A 19,146-nucleotide genomic window follows, 5' to 3' on the forward strand; every position below is an offset into this window, starting at 1 on the left:
CATGTAAGTTATCTTAGACTTGTGTTTTCTTTTAGCGATAGCTAGAGCTAGAAAGATTAGACTAAGTGCTTTTCTGTGATGTCAGAACTGTATTACTGAATTATTTTAAGTATTTCTGTGTGAGCTCTGAACTCCTGACTAGCTCTGTGTAGTAGAAAGTATTGTCTTGTGGTTTTAATTATTTATTATTACATATTTTAAAACCTTTTAACTGTGGCTGGTTTGTGTAGAAATAATTTAAGCACTAGAGTACATTGCATATTTATAGATTTTACTGTCCAAGTCACTTCAAATAAGCTTTGACTGATTAGTCATGCTACCAACTGGATAATAATATTGCACAGTAATAACTGGACACCCTTTTAAGGGCCTTTGGGTAGCTGATAATTATTAGCTGGGTGGTGGCAGGGTACTACCGTATAGTCTGGGTAAAAGGGGCACAGCTGGAGAACCTGTGCCAGCCTTCCTCAGAAGTGTCTGTGTGGTTGTGTAAACTGTTATCTCAAAGTGTGTGTGCCAGCTACTTGGGTAGGGACATGAAGCACTGGTTGGAGAGAGAGGGTGCTGTAAATTTTAGCTTGCCTAGCTAGGCTGAGATCTGGACTCTATATCTGTGCCAGTGGGGAGTCTTATTGGAGACCTGGAGAGCAAGGGAGCAACCAGCCCCAGACTGTCTGTGATCTCTGTGTGCTCTTAAGGGAAATTGCACTTTACTGTGTGTATTTGTTATCCTTTCCTCATATATGAGACACCCTCTCTGATATTAGCGGTGAGGATTGAGGGTCCTTGATTGCTGGGCCAGGGCACAGGCATCATATGTATAATATTAAATAGACTGAAATTCTGCACAGCAGGGAAAATGAGAAACTTCCTTATCATGACTGTTACTTGGTCTCATTTCGTAACACAGTCTATGCATAAAACAGATCAAAACAGGAGAAAGAAAGAAAAAAATCCTCAGGAAGACCAACTCCACTACACTTCCAGCATAGCATCTTCAAATAAACTACCTTACCTCCACTGTTACCCAAGCTTGATGACCAGATAAGTAATGCAATGAAGTTGTGATCATCAGTAACTGATGCTGTCAAGGGAGGTATCAAAAGCAAATGTCACCTCAAAGATTTGACAGTGAGTATTTTGTTTGCATGCTGTGGCAGCCTGTTATCCTATACGGGACAAGTTTGTCTCATACCAGGGATGTGCTGGCAAAGACTTTGCTCCCTTTAAACCTGAATTACCAAGCAAGTTGCTGGAAACTGAATGAAAGACTGAATTATTGAATATACATGCATATAGCTAGCTAAGTCACTAAATAAATGGATGGATAGATACATAGACATAAATACATACTCAGACACATATAAACACACACACACACACACACACACACACACACACACACACACACACACACACACACACACACCAGTGTTCAGTCCTGCACTTGTGGTTTGTACTATCTGTGGATTGTCAATATATTTTTAGGGTGAAAACTCCCACAGTTATTATAAGTCTCTCCTCATATATTAACCATAAAGGTATTCTTGGTCATTCACTCTTTCATTATGAAAGACCTTGGTCTTCAAAGATTACAGACTTGTCATTAAGATTCTTTTTTCAAGAGAGGTAGTTAACATCATATTTCTCTCCTCAGGATCAGTCCAAATCCAATGTCACATCTATGTGCACCGAGTTAGTGCATTCAGTATTGTGGGGTGAGAGTCTGGCATCCCGAGGCTATGTAAAAACTCACCATTCCATTCATTCCTGCCTAGGTGGCTGGATCAACTTGACTGATCTCCACTAATGGCAAGCAGGTGGAAGGGAGCACACCAGCTTGGTTGTGCAGAGCAGTCCATCCTTTCCATGTGGAGTACTCTCCATCTTTTCAGTGGCTCCCCTTAGGTCCTCTTTAGGCCACCTGGCATAGGGAGCACGCTTGTGCACACTCACTTGGTTGTGCATATTTGCAACCTGGCAGCATCTGCTCATATGCTTGTGTACTCGCAGTTACCTAAGTGGTGAGCCAAAATCATCTCCTCATAGGATGAGGATCCACTCCCTCCCATCAGGCATCTGAACACTAGTCAGAGTTGGGTCTGTTGGATTGCATTCAGAGGTTTACACCAGTATACCACCTGAGCTGAAATTTAGCATTGTATTTTAAACTAATACTGCCACAGTGGTTCAGCAGTAGCATTGTTGCCTCACAACAAGAGGTTCTTCTGTTCGATTCTCGGCTGGAGTGCCTTGTGTGTGGAGTCTGCATGTCCTCCCCACGGTCGAGTGGCGTTTGAAAGACATGCGTAAATAGGCGTGCCTTTGTTGAAGGTTGGGCATCGGGCTGGCAACTCTGCACCATAAAAATCTACTGCCAATCATTGGCAGACCGGAGTTCCGCTGTGACGACCCCTAACTGGGAAAAGCTGAAAAGACAAACAAACTGACAAAGAGCATAAGGACTGTCATCCTGCTGTCCTTTTTCTCAATTATGATAGCAAGCTGAGGCGTCTTTTTTGCAGAAATGCTCTAGCATACTTTCCTTTGCAGTGTCCTTTAACTATATTAATCAAGTACATAGCATGCATCATCAATGTATGATCTTTTAATTTTGACGTAGCATGCGTCATCTACCTATGATCTTTTAATTGTGTATGTTTTGTTTATATCTTGTATTGTAACACTGTATTTCACTTTAACTCAGATAGTCAGTCATAAACATGAAATGTGTACCTGTGATTTACTTACACTTTATATATTTTTTAGTTACTGCCTGTATTATGTAATGTGAAGTGTATGTACCTTTGCAATTATTACCCCTAATGTATAACTTTTAGCATGTAACACTTATCCAGAAAAATCTGTTGTTGTTAGATCTTTATATTAACGTAATTGGCAAAATATGAAAACAAAAACAGACAAAATATACAGAGTTGTAGGATAACCAGGCCATGTTCTTAACTTTTCATCAAAAGCACACCTATTTTGCATAAGTTGTGGGCTGCCAGATGTGTACTTATGTCATAGCTTCTCCATACTGCAACAGATATGATTCTATTTCTTTTTTAAGAAAAGTTTAAAAAATGTCAGCAAATTTATTCAGAATATGGGAGAAATACTTCCTTTTTATCATATAAAAATTATGCTAAAGTAATAATATAATCCTGTAGACCTTGGACTGTCAAACATTTGCCATCCCTCCCGTGTTTTCGCTGTTAGAGGGCAAGTGTTGTAAGTCTGAATTGCAGTTTTATACAACACTTCTGAGCTTAATTTTCTTTTTATCACATCTAGGAAATGTGCTACATCACACACCTTTTATTAAATGAATGTAAAGCTTTTAGGCAATTCTAGAGTCTTTCCATCATCTTGTGCATTGTGCTTTCAGATGCCTTTCATTAACATATTAATTAAATGGTAAAGTGGTTAGCACTGCTGTAGTATGCATTCCCTGTGGAGGACGAGGTTAATAATCAGCAACTTTGATTTGAAGCTAAAATAAATACATGGAAATATGGGATGTAACCATTCAAAAAGTAGAAAGCGCATTCCTAGAACTGATGCTGCATTATATGAGAATTAAGCACTCTGACTTACAAAGATAATCCATAGAATATACATCAACACTATTGAGCATCACCTAGCAGTGTTTGTCTCATTTTTAATGTTATGTTTTCTTTTCTCCCAGTGTTTGCAAAAAACAGGAGTTTTGGAGAGCACACTTTCTCATACCAGGCTATTTATTGGCTGTGATGTGTAGTTTCAGTTGTAGTTTTACGTGCACATATCCTTTTCATTCAGAATGACAAGTGATAGTGAATTACACCAATCTGTCACAGTGACTGTATTACTTAAAAATACTTGCAGGATCATTGGATCAGTAGGTTACATACTGATCTTCAAAGTTTGCAGCACAATTGGTACGGATTTGGCATAATATCTCAGTATGACAGTGGAGCATAGCATGAAAAATGCTCCTCTGCAGTGCTGCTGTTCTATAAGTGATGCTAAAATGAGGACCCAGCTGCTTAACACAGACTACAACAGTAGTATGATGGAGAATCCTAGTAAGTTAAAATGCTCACACAGTATGCCGATCCCTTATATAAAGAATGGAGAGTACTAGAAAATTAAAATCCACACACAGCATGCCGATCCCCTATATAATACCTGGAGAGTACTAGTAAATTAAAATACTCACACAGCATGCCCATCCCTTATAGGATCATAGGAAGTTACGAGGCTATTGGCCCTGAGAACCTTATAAGCCTAGCCAAGAGTTTAGCCCATGTTTAGACAAGTCATCACCCAAAGCCCCTGTCCTGCAGGGACACAGGTGGAATCCCAGGGATATATTTTCTGTTTCCCATCCAGTTATCCAGGTTGGGCTTAAAAAGGGATAATGAGGTGCTCTGCTTGACATGGAGAGGGAGTCTATTCCACAGATGGGGGAGTCTCTGGGACACAAATCTGTCCCTCCAACAAATCCTATTGATGTCATAGAACAGGTTGAGGTCACATGTGTGGGTTACTCGACTGGAGCTTGACTTGCTGATATGTAGCAGTCCCATCAAGGCAACGTCTGAGATCACCTTGTAAGCAAGACAGAGGTCACCTCTGAGGAGTCTGTATGAAACTGAGTAGAGGGACAGGGGTTTTAGCCCATCTGTGTAGGTAGATGTTTGAGGTCCTGGATTCTCCTGGTGAGGAACCTCTGTGGTCTCTCCATCTGCTGCATATGCTTTGTGAGGTACATGCCAAAGGGGGCATTGTACTCAATAATTGACCTTATAAGGGAAGAATACAGGGATATTATGACCTCCTTGTCCATGGATGAGATACCCTTACTTATGAGGTGGACCATGTAGAAAGCTTTCCGTAGAACGGAAGCAACATGGTGGTCAAAAGTCAGGTTGCTATCAACCTGGGTGCTCAAATCGCTCATGACTGATTGCCTGCTTAGGACATTATTAATGTGATAATATGTGAGGATGTCACCCTCCCCAAAGGGGATGATGATGCATTTATTTGACATTCAGTTTGATGCCTTGTTCCTGGTACCAGTTATTTGTTTGGGTGAGACCCTCTTGGAGGACGTCCGCATGACTTGGGGAAGTGATGACAGTGCCCAGCTTGCAGTCATCTATAAACTTGGTCAGCCATAGCCGACTGGTTTTAGCTTGCACCTCAGAGAAGTATATCCCAAATAACAGAGGCCCAAAGACCAATCCCTGGGGTATGTGGCTCATTGTAGGTCTACTGCTTGAGGTGGCTTCCCCTATTTTGATTAGGTGGATTCTATCATTGAGCCCCATTTGCTACCTACCTGATAACATATGGATTGATGCCTAATTGAGAGAGGTTATCTGTTATGGCTGTGTGAGTAATAGTGTTGAAGGCTTTGGCCATGTCAAGGTAGGCAGTGTGCACCATCTTCCTCTCGTCCATGGCTTTGGTGACTGTCTCAAAGAAGTCGACCAAATTTAATAGACATGACTTCCCCTTGACAAAGCCAAACTGTGTGGGCTTGGATGTTTGGAGGTTGCCAATGTCCCTGTTAATGAGGTCCATGATAATCCATTCCATGGCCTTGCAGATCGGGATAGTTAGGCTAATGATTCTATAATTTCCCAGATCAGTGGATGCTCCAACTTTGTTTAAAGGAATGGCAGTGGCTGTCCTCCACTTGGCTGGGACAAAGATGGTACTCAAGCTTTGGTTGAATGTGGTGCTTAATGGTGCTGCAAGTTCATGCCTGAGTTCATGCAGGATGCAGCCTGGGATGTTATCTGGTCCCATGGAGGCTGTATTTTTTGCCTTTGAGAGGGCAGTGATGACCTGTTCCCTAGAGATAGGAGGAGGGGAGGCAGGTACTGGGGATGTCCTGATTTGTCCTGATTTACTGATGGGGGGATAGAGGGGTGAAGTTTTCAATTAATCTGTCAGCCAGTAGGTTGGCTATATCTACAGCATTTGTGTATGTGGTGTCCTTGACCACCAGTACTGAACAGATCTGAGTGTTTCCTTTGAGATTGTGGCCACATGTGAAGAAGGCATTATGATTGTCTCTAGTAGATGTGGCCAGTTTGGACTTGAAGCTGGCTTTAGAGGATTTCACCAGTGCTCTTATTGCTTGTTCAGGCAAAGGAGAGATTACTTCCAATTGGGTACCTGCTCCTTCTTGGTCTTGGACAGCAATGTTTTTCTTTTGTTATATAATTTATTCCAGATGTCTACCAGACAGGTTTACTCTTCTTTGCGGTGGATGATTTTGTCCTGTTGGGTATTCCTGATTTCATGCATCTATATAAATGCTCATAGTACTTTGGTGTAGATTTGGACATTTGTGTCAGTTCCTACACAGGAGAGGGGTCTGTGAAGCTGTTTATACCATCCCTCAGGAGCTTTGGAGAAGTTTTTTTGTTTTATCCTAGCTGGGGGGGGGGGGGGGGGTCAAGGGAAATGGTTACTTCGAAAGTGACTGCTTTATTGTTGGATCTTATCAGGGAGGATGATGCTGTAGAGGCACTGCAGTGGTTACTCATGTTGGCTGATGCCAAGTCCAAGATATTATCTCCTCTTGTGGGGCTGTCGACTAGCTGTTCCAAGGCATTTGCACTGATAAAATCGAGGAATCTTTGGGCATTTCTGTTCTGGCATGAGTAGTTTTTTCAGTCTGTGGTTGGGTATTTAAAGTCCTCCAGGATCAGGGTAAAGGGCTGAATCTTGATAGATTAGAGGAGGTCCAGATAGGTAGAGCATGCATCTTCTGTCAAATGTGGGCCTGTAGCAAGCTGTGATTTGAATAGGGGTCTTGTCAACGATTAACTGCACCTGGAGTGTCTCCTGAGCATCATACTGTTTGACCAGCCCAAAGGTGTGTGTGTCCTTAATATATATTGAAACTCCACCTCCTTGGCTTTGCTGCCAACAGTTTGGGGTCTGAATGTATGATAAGATGAGTAACCAGGTAAGGCTGAAGGATGGAGAGTACTAGTATGTTAAAATACACACACAGCATGCCGATCCCTTATATAATAGATCGATGGTACTAGTCAATTAATATACACAGACAGCATGCCGATCCCTTATATAATAGGATATCTTAAATGTACATAACATATATGCTATAAACTCTGCCTATATATTTTCATTGTACACATTTCCATTCTTTCAGAAATAATCTAGCATTCATTATCCTGCAAAAATATCTTTGTACTAATATGCTGGATCAGCAACTAGTTGGCAGACAGAGTTGGAAATATAATTTTGGAATTTTTATACCTCCATACTAACTGTATGTTTAAAAATTAACAAATAACAAATAAAGTGTGTCCTTCCCCCAAATACTTGATGACCATCTGGCCAGTCACAGTTTGAAACTGACCATCTGGCCTCTCGCAGCATGACTCTTCCAATTTCTTACTTGCTGCCAGAGAACATATACCTACCACTCCTCTGCACAAGCTTGTAGTGGACAAAGGGATTGGGAGTTCAGTGGGACAACATGTGGGTGTTCCTCACTTTTGCAAATGATGCTACAATAATAGCCACCCTCCCAACCCCCACACATGAAAGCAGACATCACCATATATCTTCATTCAACACAGAAAAGTGTCAGTAGAGTATACTTCTCCAGACACATCCCCTAAAACTCCCCCAACCAGCTTCACCAGATCCTGGATCTCTAATCACACCTGAGACAAATGGTTTGTAGCTATTGAGTCATCCATGTATAACACAGAGCTAGCAAACCAAATATTAATCCTTGTGTCATACACAGTGCCCTTGTGTGGCAAAATCTTCAGAATTTCTGCAATCAAACTATAAAAATAAGAAATAAATACATACTCATGTGTTTCCAATGCAGTAATATTTGTAGTCCCGATCATGAACATTCACTAAGCAGTATGTGTTAAGTTATTTATCATACTTATTTTTTGGTGGGATGACTGACATAATATATGAAAAAATGAATGTGAGTATTGGTCTCCATTGTCATGATGGCATACAAGATATTCACCGTGACAGTGAGTGTACAAATATGTCATAGTGATGTAACTGGAAATGTCTGTGCCATACCCATTCCACATATTGTTGAACCTACCATATTCCTACCGTTTAAAACTACACATCTTTAAAAATATTCTTGTCTAACATTTAAGACATGTACACATTTTCGTTTTTTGCCCACTACATGTAATACTGTTTTTTTTAGAGATCTGCTGTCCATAAGCTTGTTCTGAGCAATTCTGTGCTGTGGACATGAATTTTAAAAGTTCTAGGATCTAAGAGCTATGATGCTTCTAAGACATGAAAAAATTACTCATTTTTGTACACTGGGTGTACCTGGCTACATTCAAGATAAGCTAATGAACGAATGTTAAAGGCCAATCTGTTCCATCTGATTTTTGATGTAATCTCATATGCAGCTGCGCCTCACATTTTTCTGCAGTCTCCCTCTTCATTCTTCTCAAGAGCCTGATATTTTTTATTATGGCTTAAATTCCAACATGCTACCATTTTATTCCATAGACTCACCACTATCTCTATTAAAATGACAGCTTAGAGTTGCACTTATGCTTAAGGCTGTGATTCCCCTTTCTCCCAAATTATTTTGTTCATCTGGGAATATGATAAAACTCATGTAGTGGTGTCTGTCATTGAATTTCCTCTAAAATGAATCCATCAGCTACTATTTGCATTTCTTCAGACTTTTGTCACCCCCCCTCCCCATTACTGCAGAGGGCATCTGCTAATTGTTTCTCATTAGACTGAGTTACTCATACCTAAAACAGTCTCTATAATAGTACACCAAATGTAGCCTTACTTGTTGCCCCCTATAGAGGCAGATGGCAAATGCTTTCCATTTAGTCCAGTCTCCTCTCCATGTAGGCTCAATATCCTATTAGCCCTTGCCACAGCTTTTTATAATGTGATACAAGACAGAATTTGCATGCAATACCTATTCCCAGATGTTTGTTTCTCCTTTCTTCTTTAAACCCACTCCCTTTTGTCTTTATTCTGTCACATGTGCCTGTCATGCTACATTTTCACAAGGTCTGTAGAAAAGTATATTCTTCTCTTCATAACCATGGTAGAAGATTTTGTATTTTCAGGAAACTGGTTTATTCCTGTCTGATCCCCCACAAGTTTTCTTGGCTACACCTATGTTTAACAAAAGTGGACCCAAAAGTAAAGCCAGTTGTATATGTCATGAGTTACTGATAGAAGTCTGTGGGGGGATTCATTAATCCTCTGTGTAAGACTAAATAAGTCCTACATGGAAACGGCCGTCTAAGAGTATGACGTCAGCACGTCATGCATATGCATGAGGGCAAGCTGACTCAACTGGAAGGCTAACACGGAGCGTATAAGACTGCAGGGGGCATGTCGGACTGCCGAGCAGTCCAAATATGCACGCCCCTGCCACTATATAAATGTGAAAATGAGAAGTGCAATGAGCGAGTCCGCTGAAATGTACACATAGCAAACGCTACACATCCCCACATACTAAACCCCTTTGTAATTGTAAAATGTAAACTTTTATTTTTTTTTTATAATTCCCGATATAGCTGCCCATATTTGCGTGTGTTTGCGTGGGTGTGCCCATTGCTTAGCTACAGTTAGCAATTTCGACATCGAAGAGCATAATAAGAAATGTTTATGCAAGTTAAGCCAAAGAGCAATAGTGTAGTGGTAGAGCCTTCGCACAAAATGGAGGTATTCCCGGTTCTAGTCCCACCACTCCCCTTCCTATTTTATATTTTAAATTAGTATATAAAATAATTCCTGACATATATGAATGAAATTTTTGTAAAAAGCATTGGAATGGCCAATGTATTAGTGAACAAAATGTATATAGATAAATATTAGAAGGTGAGCAGCATTAAGGATATTGACATATAATTGCCCATAGCTAAGCAGCGTTGTACCCAGCGCAATATAGTTGCCCATAGCTAGGCAGCACTTTACCTAGCGCAATATAGTTGACCATAGCTAAGCAGCACTTTACCTAGCACAATATAGTTGCCCATAGCTAAGCAGTGCTTTACCTAGCGCAATATAGTTGCCCATAGCTAATCAGTGCTTTAGCTAGCGCAATATAGTTGCCCATAGCTAAGCAGTGCTTTACCTAGCCCAATAGGTTTGCTCAGAGCTGCGCACCACACTAACCAGTGCACCGTCGGGCAACGTCGGGCAATGTGGAGCACCGTAGAGCAAAGTTGAGCAAAGTCACCTAAACACAGCCACACCCCCTAGCCTGTCTGGACAGTAGTAAAATAAAAAGCAATGACAAGGCTCGAACGCGGGACACTGTGCACCATAATCAAAGTACTGAACAACTAAGCCATGACAGCTTAACATAAACATGCACTGTTAACATGCATATACTTATAAATGGAAGTTTAACCATTGCTAAGCAGGTTTGCTGTTAGCTGAGAATTTTCAAAAATGGCCAATCACAAATAAGTGTGGGAAATGAGGTATATTTAAGTTCCATAGGCGGGAATACTCTATATAACTGGTTGTAGCTCCCATCTGCAGTCAGAATGACCGGTGCTGGAGATGGTACTCACTTTCGAGCGCCACGGTGGGGCATCGAGGAGTCAAAATACATGGTTTGGCTCCTTGTTCACCATCATGAGTCAAGACTCCTGCAGGGCCAGTTCCAAGGGACGGAGTACAAAGCGGAGGCTTGGAACCGGTTAGCTCATGATCTCACCAGTGTTACAGGAGTCCCTTGGACTGGTGAGCAGGTCCATCACCACCATGCAGACCTGAAGAGATGGAAGCAGGACCAACTGAACCAATGGATACAGGAGGCCCATGACATGCAAGATGCCCCACTACTGAGTATGTAGCCATGGAATAAAGTATGTAAGAAATGCTATTGTAGTCTATATAATGGATAGGTATGTCTCAATATCCTTTCATTTACTTCACAGCTGCAGGTGTCCATGCTGCGAACCGGCAAGCCTATGCAGATAGGCTGCTAAGGCTGTGCCACCAGGCAGGTTAGTAATTATTCTGCATGTATTATTATATAAAATAAGTGAGAGAGCGTGAAAAAGTGTTGTAACCCATTAATAAAGGTATAATAAGTCTGGAATAAAAGTATTCTGCATACACCAAAATATGAAATGAAAGAGAGAGCCTCTACAAAAGTCTGTAATGTAATTAATAAAGGTATAATTCCTGGACTGTGTCCATGTCACTTTCTTTGATATGTTGTTGTACCCCCTGCATTATGGAAATAGTACAGTTGTATTAAGTGCTGTCAATCCACACTTGTGTAGGTCCATATAAAGTGGATGAAGGGAATGCCAGTAGCTCTTAAGCATATATACAGTCCTCAACTGTTGGTTCATGGCTAGCATGTACAGGTTAATCTGGCACATGAGTAGATTGTGATTGTGTTCCCCAAATATGTCAGTGTGCTGCTAGAAATGTAGAGGTCTGTGTAAATGTAGCTGATAATGTCACCTGAAGACAGCCAGATATGTAGATATATGAATATAAATGAAATATATAAATACGTAGCAGTAACATCTGCATCTTGAACAGTTTGTATGTCAGATACAGGTCAGGTATATAAACAACTATCAAAACCCATTTCACAAATTAATGGACACTGCCTAGTGTAATAATACATGTAGGGGATATATACCTGCAGTCAGTAGGAATGCAGAATAAAGTTATAAGTATATATAAGTTGTTAATGGAATGATCTTTTTACACCCTACTTTATGGTCATAAATAATGCCATTCCACACCTAAATGGGTATGTGTAATCTGAAAAACTTTGTTGGGACATATGTCCTATTGGTTTATAAATCTGTGCATGTACTTTGATGCATGTGCCCTGTTCACATACGACAATCTTGGTGGCCTGTTGCCACCAATCAACACTGCATGCTGTTGGAATGTCCACTGTTGTTCTAAATATGCATGGGTTATGCTTGCTGTTCAACCATTGGAATTCTTGTGTGTTGGGTTAATGGTAATACTACTGCATGCTGTTACAACTAATTTGGAATGCTGTTGTCTGTTACTAACCCATATTGTCATTAAATCCTGCTAAACATAGAACGTATGGGAAGGCCGGTCCCAGTGGACCCTCCTCTCCCACCTCAGCTGGCGATGGCACCTGGCACCAGCATGTACGGTGCCCAGCCCAGGACCTTCTCCTCCGGTGGCCCTGTGCCACCTTTGGGTGGAAGCACTGCAGGGGATGGGGCTCGTCCCCCCCATGCAAGCGTGGCCGGAGGAGGGCCACCTATCACCCTCCGAATGGTCCGGGCTGTGGTGCATATGGAGATCAAGTGTTCAGTCGCTGATCCTCTAAGCCAGCTCGAGGAAAGAGTGGCATGACTCATGGGTGAGCCTGCCCCTCCTACACAGCCCCCAGCACAGCCACCCTCTGGGCTGTGAAGGTGCAGTGGTGACTGCCCATGGGTGGGGATGTCAGTTCCACTTTTGCCATCTGTGGGCTCATGGGCTTGCGATTTCCAAACACCCTTCCCCGTCAATGGTGTTCACCCACCCCATGTGTCATATTCTGCCCCTGTATGCATCTTGTTTGTCTTGTCTGTTTACCTCCCCAACCTACCTCCCCAAATATACCTACTTCCCCTTCCCCACATACCACTCTCACCTGAAAAAAAAATGGGCAATCTGCTCCCACAAAAAAATTATGCCCCATACATAGCTGCCCATTTTGCACACATGTCCACTGGACACATAAAATTAAATTTAATTGGCAGTACAACATACTTTGTTGTCCTCACCCCTCTCTCAGGGATGTAAGGTTTCAAAATTCCATCCAAATTATTAGTATATGCACAGCTGTTGCTGTTAAAGAAATGGGCAGCTATGGACCTTCCATACACCCGTCCTGCACATCCCGAGCGTTTTTCCCTACTGTCTTTCCCTCTTTGTGCCCCTTTTTCACCACTTTCCTATGGTGTCAGAAAGTTGATATCTTGTATCAGACACATAGTCCGCAACTGTACAGAATTACGCAGAATGTGCAGAGTTCTGCCTCATATGTGTGGTGTGTTCCACGTAAAATCAGTACCATTCTGCCAAATTCTTGAGAACTGAAGTCATGAAATAATGACAAACATGTGAGTTTAAGACACCAAATCCGTCAGAAAAGTCATACTAATGCAAAACCTATTATTGTGTCAACTATCTACGTTTGTAAGAGCAATATGTAAATACTGCCCCTATGTGTCCCACTATCAGTTAAGGCTTTGTCCAGATGTTTGCTCTAGGAGGTGGAGTGGTATGATCAGAAACTGATACATGTGTGAGGAAACAGCATTATCGACTGCAAGATAACGCAGAAGGTATGAAAAGCGCTGCAGTAGGACATTCAGTACTGTCCGCAGGTATGTGCTGACATGTCAAATGACACAGCAGTCTACATGAAGTACCTATAGGGCTGTCACCTTTACAAATGATGATAGTGGGGCATACCCACAGCCATGCCCACAGCACAAATAGACATACACACAGCAAAGCTAGGCCATGATACATGAAGCCTCCAGCGTGCATGAGTAGAGTGAGAGTACAGCAAGGATAGATGTCTGCCAAGCTATACAGCAAATGCCTGTAAGGGTGTGAAACATCGCCCGTAACATGAACATTGCACGGACAATGTTGAGATTTACAATATACCCCATTGGTATGTGAAAGCTAAGCAAATATGCGATACATGAAACAGTCAGCTGTCCATGCAAGTGCAGAGTTATGGGCAGAAAAAAAAAAAAAATATATATATATATATATATATATATATATATATATATATATATATATATAGATACAGACATACACATACAAACACACACACTCTTGGCAGGGCTGGGAATCGAACTTACACCTAACTACCCTATCACACTACAGCATGACGCATTTACAGAACGCGCTACTGAGATTACTAAACACAGCAGTCCCACAGGCATTCTTCTAGGCACGTGACAACATCCGCAAATGCCAGGACGCCGGCAGGGATTGTATAGAGAGTGTACGATCAGACATAGTACTGTCCCACGGTAGACGTATACAACCACACGGCAGTGGTGTACTCGGGGCAACTATACATGTATGTAGCACTACAACAACAATACATAGACACAGTACGCACCACAGACAGTACACCTTTCCAGATAGTCACCCAGTGTGTACTCAGTAGGCATCCATCCTGATGTTGAAGATGGAAATCCGTTGCCTGGATGACCACCATGGCAATACAGGATATCAATGGCCATGCCCATACACAGAGGGACATCACCGACACAAGGTGTCACTGGCCATGGCCTCACACCTGGTAATATACTTCAGTTCGGACTGTACTGTGTGTCGATCTACACAATGGCATACTGGGCATGCTCACACACTTAGCTGTCGCAAAGGGCCGTCTTGCATGCAGATGGAGTGTAAACACGGAAGGTCTCAGTTTGGACTGTACCGTGTGTCTATCTACACAACTGCGTACATGGACTGTACTGTGTTTCCATCTGCACAACAGCATACCGGGCATGCTCACACACTTAGCTGTTGCAAAGGCCTGTCGTGCATGCAGATGGAGTGTACACACAGAAGGGCACAGTACAGAAGGGCACAGTAAGGTATAACTGTCCTCACGCACAGGATGGTCACACATGCAGTGACCTGTACACACACAGCTGCCATCACAGCTGTCACAGGTGCAGGTCACACACGTACACACTGCAGTGTACACTGTAGCTGTCAAGTCATCACCATGTCGTTGGTGCAGCACTACACAGCCTTACAGTACCATGACACCATGTGACACATGACCACTGGGCTGCACAGAGGTGTACACCAGCTGTGCAGAGTACACGTGCACCAACAGGGATCCAACAGGTGTTATGCATTGCAATGATACCAGTATACATGAACAGGTCAGCTCAAGACATACCACGGCCCTTACACAGCTGTGACACATGACTGTTGCTGTACACCAATGAACACACATCTGGATATGTCATACATGTGATTGTGTGGATGTGTGCATGGACTGCACACACAACACATACATACATAGCCTTTGATGTACCTCGTGCATAACAGTGGTCTAATCAATGCTACACACACAAATGGAAGGTGGGTCCATGTCTGTTGAATGCACACACTACAGGGGGTAGCAATGTTGACCGGGACACATACCCTTGTACTGGTCGCCTGTGACACCCTTGATATCATACCACAGTCCATGTGTTATGTATGTCAACACACATGTCCAACAATAGCAATGCATACAAACATGGCAACAGGAGACACATGTGACATCTGTACTGTGCATGCAGCAACCATGCATGTCCAGTGGCCGATGTCCGTAACATAGTTGCACCTAACTACGACATGCAGTCGCAATGCAGACCCATCATTGACATCTGTATACGGTGACATACAAACAGCATGTATGGAGGGATGTGTGTACATACAGTGGTGAACCACCTGTGTAGATGTATGTGTGCAGGGGGTGGCTCACAGTTGTGTCACACACCATCCTATCATGCCATGTGCAAACAGTACGCTATGTCGCTGTTACGTGACGGTGCTGACATAATGCATGTATAGTGGTCAGGTGTTACCAACTATATGTCACATGGCACCTGTAACACCTACAACCTCCCGTGTGCATATAGCAGCACATTTGCCAGATATAGCATTGGTACACATAATGCAATAATTACCGCTGCATGTCTATCAAACGTGTCATCATATGGCAGGTGTATCATTCCCAGCACTGCCATGTGTGTCCGAATGTGTGACCAGAGATGCCACATATCGTGGGGAATATGTCCCAGTTGTTACACATCCCTGTACACCATTGTAGAGATCTGTACATACATCAGTGTGGGAAGCATGACGTCGGCCGGTGTGGTGCATCACACACATCGGCTGTCTGTATACACATGTGTGGTCACCACAGTGTGTGTGTGTGTGTGTGTGTGTGTGTGTGTGTGTTTGTATGTATGTCTGGTGCTTGGTGTGAGGGTGTATGCTAATATACAGTGAGAAATTATCACTAACCCCACATGGTGACTAACCCGTAATAGTGATGCAGTGCACTACCCTGTTGATGCCATAGGTCCCAGCCATACTGGCTACCTGTGCATGTTCCTTCTCTGTGACACGTCATGTGGGTGCATAGTACTGTGAGGGTGATGACCACATAGGCAAGGGTCCCCACCTGCACACTATGGGGTGTGCGTTATAGTGGTGTACACCCCATGAATGTGGCCATGTTCCCATACTGTTACAGGGTCCTACTGCTGCACAGTGTGGCCTCCAGCTACCAAGTGACACCTCACATCATCATTGGCCAGACTGCTGTGTACAACCCCTGCACCATGTCACCATACCTGTAATGTGTCCTGCTATGTATGTCACGTCTCTGTCCAGTGTAGCCTGTGGCACAGACCACATGCGTCAGGTGCAATATATGTGCAGACATCTGTGTCATGTTGGTGTTTCCAACAGTCAGGTTGAGGGTACATGTAGCATGCTGATATTGCCAGACGTGCCTGTGAGTAATCCACAGTTACATGTGGGGGAATGCAAACACTGCTACCTGGAGGCACATGCAAGTACACCATAGGAGGGAACCAGGGTATCACAACCAACATGGTGCTACAGATGTAACCGAGACACATACCATGAACACATCACAATGCATGCTGCACCTGCACTACATGGTATGACCGGTGCATGTCGACAGTACACAACCTATGTCACATACACATCTCTCTGTATTCACACACAACCACTGCAACATACACATCCTTCACTATGCATACACAAGTAATATTACATACACCTCTCACTATTCTGTTCACCCTGTGCATCAGAATATTTGTGCATAACCCTGCACTGATGGTGTGGATGACAGGGATGTGGCACAGGCTTCATCATATGCACAGGGTGATATGTTTGCCAGGGGCATAAGCTGCACCAATGGATAACATCATGTGTGTGTGTAAGGGCCGGTGAGTTGATTGGACATGTCTGTTCAGAATGCATGTGGATGTTGTGGAGCCCTACAGTTGTGTTTGCTGTGTGTGTGTATGTGTGTACACAGTTCTGCTATTTGTGAGGCCTACATGGGGTATAATTGACAGCCCCAGATTGTACAGACCAGGTTGTACAGCTCACTGTGTCCGTCCACGGCCACCTGACCTGTGCCTGCCTGGGGTTGCACGGGCACTACTAGGTGGAGGAACAGAGTGGCCACTGTCCAACAACACATGTCCGTTGGAACCATGTCCCTGCTGGGAACATCCAGGGCTATGTCCACGTAGCCTGCTGTGTCCTGGTGTTGACAGTGCAGCACCAGCTGCACTGCTACTTCTACCGGCACTATAGGAGCAGGTATGTGAGGTGGCACGCTCACGTCGACCTACACTAGGTGGTGTTGCTGGCCTACGTCCACGTGGCCTACACCTCACTCCTACCAGATGTTCCAGCACAGACAGCTCCTGCTCGCGGATTGCCATGCCTCGGTCAAGGATTCCGACCATTTCACCCAATCGCCTATCCAAAACATCAGCAATCTGCTGTTGAGCATTTGCCAATGCCTGGATGTTGTCATTTAGGGTATGGATAGCAGCCCTCTGCAGCCTCTGCCCTTCTCTGTTCTGCCATTCAGCACGTGCCTGTGCCACCATTACAGTCTGGAACATGTGTCTGGTGATACCAGCTGCTGCGCTCTGTCCTGCAGTTGCATGTCTGTCAGAGGTCTTCCTACGAGCAGCACCGGCCACATGCCTGTGTGGCACATCTGCAGTCATTACACTGACACCATGGTGTGTAGACACACCTTCTGTAGCCACCACACGTTCCTGTTCCACGCTAACAGACGCTGACTGTCCTTCCTCTATGGCCACTGGTGATGCTGTATGTGTTGGCAGTAGAACTGTGTGCGGGGAAGAAGGGGACATAGCTGGGATGGTAACCATTGGCACAGATTCAGCCCCTGACAACCCTGCCTGTACCTCATGCATATCTTCATCACCACTAGTATCTGTGGGGACACTAACATCAGATGGACCGCAGGAGGGTAATGCACCTACATCACCTGTGAATGCAAAGAAATACTGTAAAGTACAATAGACAACGACACAGACACACACACACGCACACACACACACACACACACACACACACACACACACACACACACACACACACACACACACACACACACACACACACACACACACACACAGACACACACACACACACACAGACACACACACACACACACACACACACACACACACACACACACACACACACACACGCACACACACAAACACACACACACACGCCATACATGTGATTTGTCAGATGGCATTCAGCATGCCTGTGATACAGCAGAGGGCATGCAGCTCAGACATTAATAGTGTTAGTAAGCATACCTCCCTGGGGTGCACACTACAGCAAGCAGGTGTCATATTAGTAGCCATGCAGTTCACACAATCATGGTAGTATTCATGCATCCCCGTGATACACCATGTGGCCCAGAACAGGATAACAGTACACATGGCTGACGTGACCTTGACATGTAATGTGCTGACATGTGCAATAACATGCATGCATGTCTGACACAATGGTGTCCTGACACATGTACAGCATCATAATGGGCTTCACATTGCAGTGTTGTGTGTATGCCCTCCAGATAGAATGCATGTTTAGCAAATGTGCATGAGCATGGGAGGGTAGTGTGAGCCATCTACATTGCTATACAGTGTGAAGTACAGACACTGTGCCATTGCATGGCATCATGAGGCATCTATGTTGCTGTACTATGCATAATATGTACACATTGCATAGCCATAACTGCAACACAGTCGTGATGTTCAACACATCGTATATGGTAGACTTCAGTGACACCTCCAGTAGCTGTGCACAGGCTTTTAGGATGTCCAGTGTACCACATCAACTGTATAATCGGTCAACTATGGCTATAATTGGACCATGTGTGGACAATGTGCAACAGGGTATATACAAATCCCATGTACTGTGTGGCTACATGTCTGGCCATCCCCCATGGCCATGTGTGCACATGTGCTGGCCAAATGTGTGTGATGGCCATCTATCTCA

The sequence above is a fragment of the Protopterus annectens genome, chromosome 6.part1 (genome assembly GCF_019279795.1).
Source record: "Protopterus annectens isolate FY-2018-M chromosome 6.part1, PAN1.0, whole genome shotgun sequence".
Taxonomy (NCBI): Eukaryota; Metazoa; Chordata; order Ceratodontiformes; family Protopteridae; genus Protopterus; species Protopterus annectens.